Raw genomic sequence first — 12383 nt, forward strand, 5'->3', positions numbered from 1 at the left:
CATTTAATTTGATGTTGGCTGCCAGCTTGCTGTATATTGCCTTCATTATATATAGTTATATACCTTGTATTCCTGATCTCTCCAAGACCTTTATCATGAAGGGGTGTTGAGTTTTGCCAAAGGCTCTTTCAGCATCTAATGAGATGATCATGTGTGGTTCTTTTTCTTTCAGTTTGTTTATATGATGGATTACATTGATAGATTTTCATTTGTTGAACCATCCCTGCATCTCTGAGATGAAGCCTACTTGATCATGATGGATGATTTTTTTTTTTGATGTGTTCTTGGATTCAGTTTTCTAGTGAGTATTTTTGCATAAATGTTCATAAGGAAGATTGGTCTGTAATTCCCTTCCTTTGTTGCATCTTTGTATGGTTTGAGTATCAGGGTAACTTAGTTTCATAAAAAGAGTTTGGTACTGTTCCTTCTGTTTCTATTGTGTGGAACATTTTTAAAGAGTATTGGTATTAGCTCTTCTTTGAAATTCTGGAAGAATTCTGGCCTAAAACCATCTGGCCCTAGACTTTTTTTGGTTGGGATACTTTCAATGGCTGCTTCTATGTCCTTAGGCATGATAGGTCTATTTAAATTGTTTATCTGGTTTTTATTTGATTTGGGTAGATGGTACCTATCCAGAAAATTGTCCATTTCTTTTAGATTTTCCAGTTTTGTGAAGTACAGGTGTTTGAAATATGACCTGATAATTTTCTGGATTTCCTCAGTGTCAATTGTTATGTCTCCCTTTTCATTTCTGATTTTGTTAATTTGGATATTCTCTGCCTGTCTTTTGTTTAGTTTGCATAGACAATGCCTATCTTGTTGATTTCCTCAAAGAATCAACTCTTTGTTTCACTGATTCTTTGTATTGTTCTCTTTGTTTCTCTTTTATTGATTTCAGCCCTCAATTTGATTATTTCCTGGCATGTATTCCTCCTGGGTGAGTTTGCTTCTTTTTGTTCTAGAGCTTTCAGGTGTGCTGTTAAACCGCTAATTTAAGATTTCTCCAACTTCTTTATGTAGGCATTTAGTGCTATAAAATTTCCTCTTAGCACTGCTTTCATAGTGTCCCATAAGTTTGGGTGTATTGTACATTGATTTTCATTGAATTATAGGAAGTCTTTAATTTCTATTTTTCTTTATTTCTTTCTTGATTCAGTGCTGATTCAGTTGAGCATTATTTAGTTTCTATGATTTTATAGACTTTCTATAATTCATGTTGTTGTTGAATTCTAACTTTAAGCTATCATAATCTGATAAGATACAGTGGATTATTCCATTTTTTTGTATCTGTTGAGATTTGCTTTTTTACTGAGTATGTGGTCAGTTCTAAAGAAAGCTCTATGAGGTGCTGAGAAGAGGTTATATTCTTTTTTTCTTTTTGTCTTTGGGTGGAATGTTCTATAGATGCCTGTTAAGCTCATTTGAGTCATAGCAACTGTTAATTCCCTTATTTCTCTGTTAAGATTCTGCCTGGCATACCTGTCAGTTGGTGAGAGTGGGGTTTTGAAGTCTTCCATTATTAGTATGTGGGGTTTGATTGTGATTTAAGCTTTAGTAATTTACTTATTTATTTATTTTTACATATGTGGGTGCCCTTGTATTTGCGGCATAATTGTTCAGAATTGAGACATCATCTTGATGAATTTTTTCCCTGTGATGAATATGAAATATCCTTTTCTATCTCTTTTGAATAATTTTAGTTTAAAGTCTAGCTTGTTAGATATTAGGATAGCTACACCAATTTGCTTCTTAAGTCCATTTGATTGTTAAGTCTTTTGTCAACCTTTTACTCTGAGGTAGTGTCTGTCTTTGAAGTTGAGATGTGTTTCTTCTGTGCAGCAGGACAGATGCTGTTTTCTTATTCATTCCATTGGCCTGTGTCTTTTTATAGGCTAATTGAGTCCAAGTCCAGTGATATTAAGGGATATTATTGACTGTGATTGTTAATTCTTGTTATTTTTTTGGTGGGAGTGTGTGTGCATATTTCCCTTCTTTGGGATTTACTTGTGTGAGATTGTGTTTGTGTGGATGCATCTATCATCTAGTGCTTTCTGTAGGGCTGGATTTGTGGATAGGTATTGTTTAAATCTGGTTTTGTCATAGAATATCTTGGGTACTCCATCTATGGTGATTGCAAGTTTTGTTGGGTATAGTAGTCTGGGCTGGCATCCATAGTCTCTTAGTGTCTGCATAATGTCTATCCAGGACCTTCTGACTTTCAGAGTCTCCATTGGGAAATTGGATGTTGTTCTGATGGGTCTGCCTTTATATGTTACTTAGCCTTTTTCCTTTGCAGTTCTTAATATTCTTTCTTTATTCTGTATTTTTTTGTGGATTAATTATTATGTGGCAAGGTGACTTTTTTGGGGTTCAATCTATTTGGAGTTCTGTAAGCTTCTTGCATCTTCATAGGCATTTTTTTAAGGTTGGTATGTTTTCTTCTATGATTTTGTTAAATATATTTTCTGTGCCTTTGAGCTGGTATTCTTCTTATTCTATCCCTATTATTCTTAGGTTTGGTATTTTCATGGTGTCCCAGATTTCATAGATGATTTGTGTTATGACTTTGTTGACTCTGTTTCCTTTGACAGATGAATCTATTTCCTCTATCATGTCTTCAATGCCAGAGATCCTCTCTTCTATCTCTTGTATTCTGATGGTTATGCTTGCATCTGTAGTTCCTGTTTGTTTACCCAGATTTTCCATTTTAAGAATTTCCTCTGTTTGTGTTTTCTTTATTGCCTCTATTCAATTTTCAAGTCTTGAACTATTTCCTTCACCTGTTTGATTGCTTTTCCTTGGTTTTCTTTAAGGGATTTATTAATTTCCTCCAATTTTTTAATTTGTTTTTTCCTGGGTTTCTTTAAGGGAATTTTTTATTTTCTTTTTAAATGATTCTACCATAGTCGTAAAGTTATTTTTAAAGTCTTCTTCTTCTACTCCTTCTAATTGGGGTATTCAGATCTTGCTGTTGTAGAACCACTAAGTTCTGATGGTGCCATATTGGTCTTTATGTTGTTGAATGTACTTTTGCACTGGCATATACCCATCTCTTCCTCCAATCAGTGCAGGCTGTGCCTTTTCCTCCAGGGGCTGTTCTTTGTCCAATTAGTGGTGATGGTGTCTATATCTCAGGGAATTGCTCTTAGTACAATTGGTGCAGACAGTGTCTGTGTCTCAAGGAACTGAGGTCAAGGACAAGGGGTGGGTTTGGCATGAGGCATGTGGAGTGGGACTAGTAGATTACAGAGTCTAATGAGGGGTGGTGGTGGATCAGCCTGCCTACAGAAGCCTTGCCTGCTGGCCTGCTAGTGGGGCTGAGAAGGGTGTTTGGCATGGGTGTGCCTTGGGGACTAGGGACTAGAGACTGGGCTGTTCAAGAAGTCAATCACTTCTTGATCCAATTGGTGCTGGCCTCTTCAATACCTTTTTATTATAAATTAGGTTAACTGTCATCTGTAGATATACTTCCCATGCATATAAAAATGGAGACCTGAAATTTGTTGTCATGTCTATTGGCTTTCATATATGTAAATAATTCATCCTTCAAACAATGAGTACCTGTACAAGATCTGCATCATTTCCTATGTGGGAAGGGAACTATTGGCAGTAGGTGGCCCTACATATGATTCCATTATACACCTCCTATATTATGTTATGTATGTTTCCTTGATTGCTTCCCTGCCTTAGTTTACTTAGGAAAGAGGGATCCTGGAGGCAGTGATCATTGTCTGGTTCATTTTTGCATCACCTGATTTCAACACAGAAAGCATAGAGTTAGTCAATTATCTTTCCTTCACATTGTGATCTATATGTTCATCTGTCATGTCAATCATTTATTTCTCAAAAATATGTCAAAGACATATTTTGACCAAAAAACTATAGTTTATGATATTTGAAAGTGAATATAAATAGCCCCTCCAAAGTCATTGGTCGTTGGTGGAGTTTATATGGTTAAATGAATTAGGACAGCATGATATACTTAATTTAGGAATGGTATACTCAAGTTGATCTTCTCAGGGCTGGAGAGATTCAAGTCTCTCAATTTTATGAGGCTTGAATTATAGTAAAATTGTTATGCCAAAATTGGAGAGTATATAAGAAATTACTTATTTAAATAGTTGTCCACTAAATAAATACATACAGTGAAATATCATTTGCTACTTGCAGATATTAAAAGAAACTGTAAAATATTCATAGGATAATACAGGTTCTGCAGTGGCATGGGGTATATAATTAAATTGAATACTTTTTCACACAGATTAGTGTGTCTTGCAGCTATTAACATTTCAATTTATATTTGAATCTCTTCATACTGTGTAACCTGAGCCCTCTGTTAAAGGTTGCACACCCTCTCACCATCCCTCTGTAGGTAGATAAACAACAGACTTCTCTTTAAGGAATTGTTGATGCTAATCACCTTCTAAATGGTTTGAAAACAGAATGATGTCAGTTTAATTTGGAGATTGGAAGACTGGTTTATATTGATTTTTCCTCAGAGCATTAATGTTTTGAAGTGATCAGGTTAAAGGGAAGCCTGGCAAATTGTAAAATGGTTTAAGAAACAAATATTAAAACTGGCAGAAATGTGCATTTAGTGGCTGCCTTGGTGATTTTAGAAACCACTGCTGTATTTCCTATACTGGATAGGTCTGGAGTAGCAGGTAAGGAAGTTTGGGTGAGTAACACTAACATAAAAGATGTTGAGATCTTTGTTTTGGATCCAGTTTCCAAGCATTAATAAGCTGGTCACTAGCAGACTGAACTTCATGGCTTTCCTCTCAAAGCAGAAATCAGAATTTACAAAGTATAGACTAGCAATGATGTTGCCTACAACATGCTGGTGTTGATTTAACTACTATGAAGTTTGAATGAGAAATGCCAGCTCTAGGCTTGCTATTTGAACAACTAGTTGGTGGCATTATTTGGGATAGTTGTGGAACCTATAGGCTGTAGATCCCTGCCAGAGGAAGTATATCACTAAGGATGGGATTTGAGGTTTTATAGCCTGGACTGACTTCCTGTTTTTTCTCCCTCTGCTTCCTGTGTGCCAATGAAATGTGATCAATCTACTTCCTAGCCATCAGCTGGGCTCATTCTTCTGCAGACATGCCTTCCTTGCCATGATGGATTGTATTCACTCTGAGACTCTTTCATCATCCTCTAAGTTGTTTCTGTCAGGGTAGTCTGTCATAGCAACAGAAAACTAACTAATATAGCTGTGAAACTTGTTTGCTTTTTTGTTGTTGTTGTTGTTTTTGTGAGTGCTTTCACTACAAGGATCTTTAGTCTTTAAAAAATGCATGCAAGAATGAGTCCTTTAGAATTTCTGCTATTTTTAGTGTCCAGTTGTGCATAATGTGTCTTAGAATATGTGATGAGACTGTAACAGAGCATACAAAGATGTGTTAGGCCACACCTAGTAATTTTCATTTTTTTTTTTTTTTTTTTTTTTTTTTTTACTGCCTGGGGATCTTTAGTCTCATTGAAGAAAGGGATCATATCTACATTGTTACTTAGTTTCTCAGTGATTTTCAAATGGACTGTTATATATGTTTGGTTTGTTTGTTTGTTTGTATTTTAATTTCCAAGGGCTGACATGACAAAGTTATAGAGGCTAAATGACTTAAACAACAAAGTCAACCATATTTGGTCTTAGAATTCTGAGATCAAGAGGTTAACTAGCTGATGTCTCCAGAAGATTCTCTTTGTTTTACTTCTGGTCTCTTTTCTTCATATCTTCAATGACCTTCTCTCTGCACATCTCTTCACCAATTCATTCTCCTTACAAGGACACCAATCATACAGAAATGCATCCAAATCTAATGATCTTGTTTTAACTTATTTATCTTTACAGAAAAAAAAAGCTCCAAACAATTCACTTTCTGAGGAGCTGGAGATTAAGACACTAACATACACATTTGGTACACATAGTGGCTAGTTGCAGTGCTCAGTTGTTACGTATAAATAAGTGAATGCATCAGATGAACTTCTGTTCATGAGCAAATGGAACCTGGACTAAGAGATGGGCTACTATAGGCTTTAGGAAATTTAGGAAAGCCAGAGGTATTAGTAATCTCTGCTGCTGAAAGGCTGGGTTTACTGTGTGATGGCTGGGAAGAAATCCAGTGTATAGAAAGAAATGAATCTTCATCTTGGGAAACTTTGTAGCTATTTGTAAAGAAATGAAATTGTAAGGAAGAACTGAATGAAAGGAATGGCCAGACATAGAAAGAGCCAGATCTGGATATTGGTGGTTCACCTACCTGGGAAAGAACTACACATTAGGCTATCTGTGTGGGCCTTTGAGTGGAACATCCAAGTGACAGGAGAAGGATGTACCTGAGCAACCCATACAAGGAATTCTGGAGGAGGACTCTGTCAGAACTTCAGTTCTGGGAATGGGGTCATGCTGTGTGATGTCTTTCTGTATGCTGTGAATATGTCTTGCTCTGATTGGTTGATATATAAATCTGCATTGGCTTATGGCAGGGCAGGATGGAGCTAGGCAGGAAAATCCAAGAGATAGGGGAGGAGAAAGGAGAGTGAAGCAGATACTGCTAGCCGCCACCAGGAGAAGCAAGATGTAAAGTACTGGTAAGCCACAAGCCATGTGGAAAGGTATAGATGTATAGAAATGGGTTAATGTAAGATGTAAGAGCTAGCTAGCAAGAAGCCTGCCATGGTCATAGTTTACCCACACAACAGACTGCCGGCAATGGTCGAGAGACAGCCCGAACTGACCTACTCTGGTGATGGGATGGCCAAACACCCTAATTGTTGTGCTAGAAACCTCATCCAACTACTGAGGGATCTGGATGTAGAGATCCATGACTAGGCCCTGGGTGGATCTCTGGGAGTCCAATTAGCGAGAATGAGGAGGGTTTATATGAGCGAGAATTGTTGAGACCAAGGTTGGATAAAGCACAGGGACAAATAGCCAAATGAATGGAAACACATGAACTATGAACCAATGGCTGAGTGGTCCCCACTGGATCAGGCCCTCCGAATGGGTGAGACAGTTGATTGGCTTGATCTGTTTGGGAGGCATCCAGGCAGTGGGACCAGATCTTGTGCTCATTGCATGAGTTGGCTGTCTGAAACCTGGGGCCTATGCAGGATTGTTTGGCTCGGCCTGGGAGGAGGGGACTGGACCTACCTGGACTGAGTCTACCAGGTTGACCTCAGTCTGTGGGGAAGGCTTTGCCCTGGAGGAGATGGGAATGGGGGGGGTTGGGGGGAAGGTGAGGGGGACGGGAGTGGGGAGAACAAGGGAATCCATGGCTGATATGTAGAACTGAATTGTATTGCAAAATAAATTAAAATAAAAAAAAAAGAATAATATAAGCCTCTGTGTGTTTATTTGGTTCTGAGGAGCTGTGGGACCAGGCAGGACACAGGAAAACTTCCAACTACAGGGCCACATGATCGTGAATGGTACAGGAAAATATTTTCCCTTGCTGTTCAGTTAGGGTTGATCAGAGCATACACTTTCCTTCGGTGATGATTCATAGAACTGTAAACCAATGGATATGCTATGGGAAGATGAGGCCCAAGAGGGAGTGTCTGAGATAGCTAAGAGCATAAGATATTATCTGAATAATTCACTCTAACAGTTCTATTTTTTTCTCTCTTGGCCATTTCTGATTCTTGACATGTGTTTTATTTGATCAGCTACCAGCCTAAATCATGGTGACAGAGGAATAGGAAATTAGACCACAGGTATTTCATTAAGGGTCAGTGAAGCACGTGACTCATGAGCTTATTGACCTTACTTACTTGGACAAAATGTTCCATTATTACTAAAACTGGACATTTGAAATATTTGAAAATTATAAACTGATGGGAATAATAAAGTATTATTAACCCCTTGGTGTATGAGATTATGCCAATGGGAGATCTATCAATTGGAATTCATGACAAATTTACACAAGGAGTTTTAGCATCATTTAGAACCTCAGATCAGAGAGGTGACTATCAGTCACTATTTCACTAATGTTCAGCAAGGCGAGGCATTGGATGCAATTGTCTGACAGTGACACTAACATTTTACCAAATGGTATTCTTTTTCCAGATTATATTGTGTTGTTTATATAATCTAAAATTTCTTCCAGAGAGAGAATCCCCATGCCCAAATTGTATCACTGCATCATAGCAGGGAATTTAAACAAAAGCAAAGAGAATCTATGATGTGTTCTGGGGGCCAATCAGAGCAAACATTACACAATGATAAACTAGACTCCCAACTGTAGAGAGCCTGTATACTACACTTTTCCTGTGGACCTGAGGCACAGAACAGAAGAGAACACATACACAGGGTTACATCTAAACCATCTCAGTCTTCCCCAAATTGATTTTATCCACATCAGCTCTCCTTGGCTAGTTTATTTCTTTATCTCTCTCTTTCTTCTTTTTTTTTTCCTTTAAGATGCCATGTGTCAAGGAGAGAATTGCCTGACTCCAGTCAGATCAAATTTCTTTATTTCATAGAAAATAATGCTATTAGGAGCAGGTGCAGCGATGCTTTATTCTATTCTATATCTTTCTGAGTTTCTATCTTATTTCACAGGAAAACATTCTGAGATTTTTACCTTAACATTGATGCTCACAGAAAATGTGCACTGGGAGTAACAAACTTGAAATTAGGTATTTTTAAAGGGCATCTTTCCAAATTGGATTTGATAGGAACTCTATTAACAGCCATGATGGCTGGCTGAGGACAGCAAATCAAGAAATATGACAAAAGGCTAGAAAACTGCTCTTGTTGTACATCTTCATTAATGATCTAAAAGGAGCAAACAGCACATTAAATCTGGATGCTATTAATTCAATAGCTTTTGAAAACCCTAGCAAGGTCAGGCAAAAAAAATATTTAAGGGCTAATAAAATGTTGAATTAATGGGGAAGAAGAATTGAAATAGGAAAAAGAAGACTCCCACAACATTGAACAGCTAGAATTGAGAACCCCTATTTAATGAAAAGAGTATAATGTTCATTAAAACTATTGAATAATATTTCAGACTTATAATAGGAAGAAAAATTAATGGAACTTAAAGATGACCCAAGGGTGAAAATATAAAGATAAATGAATGTCCTGTATCTAATACATGGATTTAAGATTGTGGACATTTATGTAAAATGAAGACATAAACCACATTAATCCCACTGTTCAATAAGCTTCAGGATTTTTTGTCCATATCATCCATGATATGTATGTTTGCATTTCTTGATATTTCCAATAGCATCTAAATACATACCTAATTCTCCAATGACCTATAAGCCAAGGGCACAATAGCTGTTAATATCTGCTGGAAATGCTGAGGTGAACAAAACATCAAAATCCTTCAATCACTGAGCTGACAGTTCAGTTCAGGAAGACATTAAATACATTGGGAAGAACTACTGTTGTTTTAAAAACAATGCAAAAACAACTTAAAGTCAAGAGGTAGGGAAAAGACTATGGACTTAGTATAGTAATTAACTTCTGTTGGTGAGGCCATGAATTCAATCGCAGTAATCAAACGAAAGAAAAAAGAAAGAGGAAGAAGAAAGAAGGAAGACAGGTAGGAAGGAAATATTGGGGAAACTGAGAAACATTAAGAACAAGAATAAATTAATTTCAAAATAAATTAAAAATGTTATACTATTATAATGTTGAAACTATGATGTTAAATTACTTTATGAATATAAAAACTAAATAGTTCACCATGGGGCTTGTGAGGTGGTACAACTGTGTGGTAAGTACCCTTTGTTTGTCTGACTGCGTTATCTTGAAGCTTTCTGGTTTGATTATCTGCTTGTGTCCTGGGTAGGCTCAAGAGCTGGGGTATTAAGAGTTTTCTTATTTTCCTCCCCATTTTCAGTGTTATCTCTTCTTGAAATGTCTTACCATTGTGTCTTCATCAACTTAATCTCTGGACTCTAGAAATGCATGACCTGAGTGTAAGAAAGTGAACCAGGTAGGAATGCCGTGATCTTTATGATCCAGTTTAAGGCAAGTCATTGCCAATTCTATGAGAATCATTTGGTTGCAAAACATATAAGGATACACACAAGTTAAAAGAGAGAATCAAATAGCCTGTTTGATAGGAAATAATGTTGTCATTGGATTCTAAGAAGTGTACATGGAAAATGCTATTTTCTATTGTTGACACCTTTAGAAAATATAATCTGCCATATCAATAAAACTTGAACTCTATTAAATTCAAAGGACAGTAAAGAACTTTGTACTGGGTAAATTTTTAATAAATTACAACTTGGTATTGTAAAATACTATCATTACAATGTCAGTTAACAAATGTTATATAATAATGTAGGTTTATAACAAAGTTGGCCAAAGCCATTGTCTGGTTTGGCATGATGTAATCACATAGAGACAGTATTTTCTACAAACCTAGAGCATAGAGACCACTGTAGAATATTCCGAGAAATACGTTATAGAAGGACTTTGATATCTTCATATGGGTTGTAGGCTGAGAACTGGATAAAGCACTCCCTGGCTATAAGATGAATTAATAAAGGCAAAGGGATCAGAGAATTCTTAGAAAGGCTTATCTGAGGACAAACCAAAGGAAGAATTCTCTTGAGTGTGCTTAGAATGATGACAATGACATCCAAAGGGAACTGGTAATATCACAGGCATGGGCAGCACCACATTTATTTCACTAGAAATATCTAGGGATGAAAATATGGACAGTGAAGTTGCTAACCCTTTGAGCTATCTAACCTTTATTTATTTTTTTTAAAGCAATAGCAGTGTACTAATAGAATGATCTCAAATCTAGCTAGGGAGGCTGAGGAGATGACTATGTCAGTAAAGTGCTTCCTTTGTAATGAGAACCTGTGTCTTATTCCTGGGGACTTGTCTATGAAAGATTTCAGGCATGATGACACACACTTAAAATTATAACTCAGAACATGGCATATGTGGGAAGGATGATCTGTGGGGCTCACTGAGCAACCAGCATTGTCTACTTGGCAAGCTTCAAACCAATTATAGACTTTATCACAATAAAACAAAACAAAAGAAAAGAACAAATGAATAAGCATCAACAACAATATGCCTATGAATACGTACTTGTGCAAACTACTACACCTCACACCAAACACAATATGAAAATTCTAAGTTTATAACAAAGTAAAATCAAAATGTCATTATTTGATATTAATTCCATTGAAGTTAGCTAAAAGAAAAGAAAAATGAAAGGGTAAGCATAGGGTGTCTGCGAAGAGCCATCAGGAACCAGGTGTTACTCTGTTGTCTTTTGTGACCTTATCTCAGGTGTTACTTAATGGAAAATTCTCTACATCATTTTGTCTAAGACAGTGGTTCTCAACCTGTCCGTTGCACCCACTTTGGAAGGTAAATGAACCTAAGGGTCACTTAAGACCATTGGATTTACATTATGTTTCATAATAGCAGCAAACAATTTCAGTTATGAAGTAACAATGGAGTTATTTCATGGTTGGAAGCCATAGCATTAGGAAGGTTGAGAACCACTGGTCTAAGTCATTTAAATGATCTGGCTAGGTTTCAGGAGATGAGGCAATGAGACAGCAATTTCACATATTACTTCAGGGAAAAATCCAGAATCATTTGTACTTACAATGGTCTTATCAGTTACCCTGGAAATATCTTGAAAATAAGATTCCTTATAAACTCAGTATGATCACATGTGTGTAAGAAAATGGTCCATCAAGTTATACAGTAGTTGATTTAGACTTTCTTGTAGAAGTCTTACTAATTCTGTGGGATAGTGATGATGAATATGTTTTCAATAGTCACCCAACACTGCACTATTTCAACTGCTGGAGAGTGCTTCTGTGACCATTGTAGCAAATGTATGGAAGCAGTCAGGCAGGCATGGTACTGGAGCAGTAGCTGAGAGCTTACATCTGATCCACAAGCAATAGGCAGAGAGGGCTAAATGAGAATGATGTGTGCTCTTTGAAACTTCAAAACTCATCCCTAGTGGTACACCTCCATCAAGGCAATACTTGCCAATCCTACTTCCAATCCTTCCCAAACTGTTCTAACAACTGCTGACCATGCATTCAAATTTATGAGCCTATGGGGCCAATTATCACTTAATCCATCACAAGCTATTACATTTAGTACCTCTTGGTCAGTTAATCTGTTTGCTTTGTATGAGCTTGCCATTTTGAGTGTGTGGATAAGAACTAATTTTTCTGGTATTAGGCCAAAACCACTTTTTGTTTTGTTTTGGTTTTGGTTTTTTGAGAGAGGGTTTCTCTGTGTAGTTTTGGTGCCTGTCCTGGATCTCGCTCTGTAGACTAGGCTGGCCTCAAACTCACAGAGATCCACCTGGCTCTACCTCTGGAGTACTGAGATTAAAGGCGTGTGCCACCACCACCTGGCCCAA

At 37.1% G+C, this 12383-nt stretch overlaps 1 long non-coding RNA gene across 2 annotated transcripts in view; it reads left to right on the top strand.

Moving 5' to 3' along the window:
- Positions 1–860: 860 nt before the first annotated feature.
- Positions 861–12383, top strand: part of LOC128110819 (uncharacterized) — a 153526-nt gene continuing 142003 nt past the window's right edge. For both annotated transcript variants that reach the window (XR_008218339.1, XR_008218340.1), the window contains exon 1: positions 861–937. This is a non-coding gene — a long non-coding RNA (uncharacterized LOC128110819). The remainder of the gene's footprint in view (positions 938–12383) is intronic.

Source organism: Peromyscus californicus, unplaced genomic scaffold, assembly GCF_007827085.1.
Source record: "Peromyscus californicus insignis strain IS unplaced genomic scaffold, ASM782708v3 Scaffold_15__1_contigs__length_86483966, whole genome shotgun sequence".
In the NCBI taxonomy this organism is placed as follows: domain Eukaryota; kingdom Metazoa; phylum Chordata; class Mammalia; order Rodentia; family Cricetidae; genus Peromyscus; species Peromyscus californicus.